Source organism: Miscanthus floridulus, chromosome 12 (assembly GCF_019320115.1).
Source record: "Miscanthus floridulus cultivar M001 chromosome 12, ASM1932011v1, whole genome shotgun sequence".
Taxonomy (NCBI): Eukaryota; Viridiplantae; Streptophyta; class Magnoliopsida; order Poales; family Poaceae; genus Miscanthus; species Miscanthus floridulus.
The window spans coordinates 59,045,040-59,050,111 of record NC_089591.1 but is presented as its reverse complement, the minus strand read 5'-3'; positions in this window follow the sequence as shown (position 1 = coordinate 59,050,111).

The window sequence follows — 5,072 nt, the reverse complement described above, 5'->3', positions numbered from 1 at the left end:
CACCAAGCTTTTAATTGGACTTCACATTGCTATTGGAGTAATGAATTGGAATCTATGTGACTATCCTCTACTCCAACATAGCAAAGGTATCATTGTAATGTGCATGATCATTTCATCCCTTACTAGTATGCGGTTGGTGCATATAGTACATGCTTCATAGGATCATGCATAACAAATGAAATGTTTTAAATTCATAGCCTACCACTATTGTTTGAATGATTACTTGATCTAGTGGTTAGTATATGAATTTGTTCATGAGCTAGTGAACCCAAGTACTTGACTTAATTTGGATTGCTAACAAGTGACAAGTACAACATTGACAAGATAACCCTTAAAAGAGGTGTGAAGAAGCTTGTCATTGGTTCAAACCGGACTTGAAAGCTTAAGCAAATCAATTTAGTTCAAGTCACATAAGAAGCTCATGATAATGATAAGAGTACAAGCACAAGACAACAATGCAAATGGATATCTAGTTTGTATGTTTCAACTCACAAGTGATATCCTATAAGTGGTACTCATGAAGATAGCAAATGTTCAAGAAATGGTCTTTAATGATAAATCAAACAAGTGGTTCCATACTAGAAGATTCTTTCAAATGGTATTCACTTCCTACAAGTGGTATCTATACATAGTAGATGATGGTTCCACAAGTGATCCTCAACTTTAAGTGATCATCAAATAAAGAGTGCATCCCTCACCTACAAGAGCTTAAGTGAAATAAAATGGATGACCCATACATAGAATGATAAGATACAAGTAGTACAAGTTGCAAATTCTAAATGGTATCTACTTGTGGTGTCATTCCAATATTCAAGTAATGTCCATAAAAAATGCACGATTCAAGTCTCAACCATCTACCCCAAAGTGCATACCTTTGCATCAATAAGAAACTCACCTTTTATGGAAATTGATGACAAAGGGGGAGAGATTGTACAAAGATATGAAAGCTTGATTGAATGGAGGAGAGATTGTACAATGGGAGAGATGAGATATACAAGATATAGAGGTTGGACATGGACCAAGAGGGAGCAACATTGGAGAAAAGAGATGGATCAAAATTCTTGGACAAGAGAAGCACACAAGTAGGGGGAGCAAGCTCATAAACTTTGATTGATTGCACTTAATGTGTGCATATTCATATGATTGCTTGCATTGCATAAGTTCTTAAATTTAATATGCATGCTTGTGTGATGTATGCTAGTTGTAGAACTTGAATGATAATTTGATAACTAGCATGCACAGGATGATAGCTAAGACACTTGGTATGTTTTTCAAGTAATGCTAGTACCTTGCTTTTAATGTTGATCTCATAAGGTATCTAGTGTTTTTATTGCCAAGTGATATCTAGCTAACCATGGTGCTAAGGATGAACTTAAAGGTGCAACTCCGATTGGTACACGCTTCAAAGGTTTATTCTATACACCTTAGCATCATTCGGTAGTAATTACTCTCCCACATTTTTAATCTATGCATATGTGCAAACTTAAAGACAAATACTCTAGCACATATGTAGGGGGAGCTAATACTACCATCTCGGGTTTGTGGTACTTGTCCAAAATCATTTTCACATGGTAAAATTGCTTGGGCAAGCAACATGAATCCAAAAGAGCTTAATTTATATATCTTTGTAGAGTTGTCATCAATTACCAAAAAGGGGGAGATTGAAAGGTCCTTGTTTGGTTTTGGTAATTGAGTGACAACTTAGGTGGACTAATTGTGTTTATGTGAGATACACAGGTGATTAGTCCACAGGTACATGTGTGTGAGCAACATATGCCATGAAGGTGAAAATGGCTTAGAGATGTTGCAAAGCTCACACATGTGATGATGAAGGAGCTTATTGCACATGAGACATGACATTGAGTCATGTGATCAAGGTGGAGAAGATCAAGACAAGACTTGGCTTGATGGACCGGTTGCAAGCGTGAAGGGCAAGTCGAAGGCTTTGGAGTGATGGACCGCATGGCGGTGAAGCTTGAGCAAGACTTGGCGCCGATGGACGATGGCAACGGCGAAGAGCAAGTAGAGTCAAGATCGATGAACCAATATGATCATATGATGATATGAAGTGGATCATATCATTGTTGATCGTGTTGGTGCATGTGTTGCATCAACATTGGAGGAGATGGAATGGAATGCGCAAGGCAAAGGTATAACCTAGGGCATTTCATTTCACCGGTCATAGGTGTGTAGAGAAGTTTATGACCGGGTTTAGGATAGATGGCCGTACTATCAAGAGGGGCAAACTTGTTTGCATATCGGTCATCTAGTGCCACTCGAGTGATCTAACTTTGCATTATCGCTAGGATCGAGTGGCGTGGCAAGTTGAGTGGCTAACATCCTTTGGGAAATGATTGTGAAAATGCTAACACACATACACATGGTGGTGTACACTTGATGGTGTTGGCACATTTACAAAGGCGGTGGTGTTTGTAGGGGTGAGATGGGTTTGGGTAAGCTCGGCGGGATTCGGCGCTTTCGGGAAAATGGAATGTCTATTTTCTATTGCGCCGGATGCAAATTCTTATGGTTAGCACACTTGAGCAAGGGTGAAGAGAATGGAGAAGATGCTGGCGTCGGTCAACTGACCGGACGCTGGATCTGAATGCACCAGACGCTGGCAGGCTGCGTCCGGTCGCGCTGACGTGGAGTGTAGCAGTAGCTGGAGAGTGACCGGACGCTGGCTGCGTCCGATCACGTTCGACCGGACGCGTCCGGTCATGCTCGGGAGCTTACTGGAAACGACCGGATGCTGGGGGTTCAGCGTCCGGTCAGTTGAAGCTACTGCGTCCGGTCAAGTCAAGTGACCGTTGGAATCGGGACACGTGGTCGTCTGCGAGCGACCGGACGCTGAGGTCCAGCGTCCGGTCAACACGACCGGAGCGTCCGGTCGGCCCGACCGTTGCCCAGTGAAGGGGTAACGGCTAGTTTAGCCCTTGGGGCTATAAATAGAAGTGGCCTTCGGCCATGGCTGGCGTGGAGCACCTTGGGGGACTTTGTGTCCATGCTTGAGAGTGCTTAGGAGCCCTCCATCTCACACATACTTGATAGTGATCATCCGATTGTGTGAGTGAGCGATTCTAGTGCGATTGCATCGTGAGGTTGCATCGAGTGGCACTAGGTGATCGAGTTGCAAGCCGGTGGTGCTTGTTACTCTTGGAGGTTGCCACCTCCTAGATGGCTTGGTGGTGGTCTCCGTGGAAGCCCACAAGAAGCTTGTGCGGCGCTCCAGAGAAGAGCTTGTGAGAGGCATTGTGCTCGCCCCGTGGGAGTCGCGAAGAGCAACTTTAGTAAAGCGTGTCATTGAGCTACCCTCACCTTCGGGGTAGGTTCTTGTGGCGCCCGACGTGCGGGCTTGGCGGGTGATGCTAATTAGCCACCGAACCACCAAGTGAGCGGTCGACACAACAGGGACTAGCGTGTTGGCAAACACGTGAACCTCGGGAGAAAAATCATCGTGTCAACCTTGTTCTTCCCGTTGGTTTGCATCCCCATTACACAAGCTTGCAATTACTTTTATACATATTAAGCTTGTGTAGTTGCTCTTGTAATTAGATAGCTTGTGTAGCTTGCTAATTACCTTCTTGCTTGTGTAGCATAGAAGTAGCTCCCTTGCGCGGCTAATTTGGTTTTAGTAACCTTGTTAGTCACATTGCTTAGCTTGTGTAGCTAAGTATTTGCGCTCTCTAATTAGGCATTGGTTGCCTTGTTATTGAGCATTGCTAGTGAGCTTTGTTTGCTTTGTGCTTTTGCTTACTAGCATGTGTAGGAGCTCTCTTGTTGCTTAAAATACTAGTGGCTTAGGTTTGTGTAACCTTGCTCCTAGAATTGTTTAGGAGAGCTCTAACTAGCCCGGCACCTTTGTTACATAATTGTTATCTTTGCAAGGTGCTAGTGAACATATATAGTGGGGTATAGTCTTGGCTAGACCGATAGTTTTAATTCCGCATTTGTATCGGTTAGCCGACGCGATTAAGTTTTAGAAAAGACTATTCACCCCCCCTCTAGTCGCCATCTCGACCCTTCAGTTGGCCGTCATCGCCTCTCACTACATTGGTGTCGACCTCCCGGCCATCAGTGATGGCTATGTCCTGCCTGATGACGACGAGGAGGCCGACGCGGCGGTCATGAAGCTGATGGAGGTGGCGGAAGGCCCTGGCACGGCGCTGGCAACGCTGTTCGAAGAAGAGGTGGTCCCTCCCCTGCCGTCTGCCGATGCTGGAGGCCCTAAGCCTTGACCTGGGCCCAAGGGCCCATGTAAAATAGAGTAGGAATTATCTTTGTAACGCTTGTGGTTGTTGAGGCCTCTTTTTAAAGTACTCGTATTTCTTAGTTGTTTTTCTCGTGTTTCCGAGCCTCTGCTCTCTGTTATCTCTGATCAGATTTCTTTTGCAAAAAACCTCCTTGGAGTTTAAGCCGTCCCTTGGGCGAGAGGTGGTGAGGGAGTGTCGTAGCCCGGAGGCGTAGGCCGTCTCGCGACTCTGCCGGCCTCCTGCTTAGGAAACAGACTTTTCGGTCCGTGGGGTTTTTACAATCGATTCGTCAGAGCGTGCTAGAGAGACTTGGCGTAGGAATTTTTTCGAAAAACGACTGAAGAATGGTGCATGGGACTTAGGGGGAGTCCCCCATCTAGCCCCCGAGGGAGGCTTGGTTCTGCAGAGGCAGAGCCGAGTCTCCCTCACAGTGTTATCGTATTGCCGAGACCCACGATGGGCTCGGAGGGTTACTCGAAAAATTAGAACAACTAAAGAACGCTTCTTAATTGTATTTCGAGAAACAATATACATACAATGCTTGGAAATTTAAGGGTAAAAGCGACGTAGCTGTTCTATGTTCCAAGCGTTGGTGAAGATTTCGCCCTTCTCGTTGGCTAGCTTGTAGGTCCCGGGCTTCAGTACTTGGGCGACGATGTACGGCCCTTCCCATGGTGGGGTCAGCTTGTGGCGGCCCTTGTTGCTCTGTGTCAGCCTCAACACCAGGTCGCCTACCTTCAAGTCTCGGCTTCGAATGCGCCGAGCCTGATAGCGCCGTAGGGCTTGCTGGTACTTGGCCGAATGTAGCAGCGCAACGTC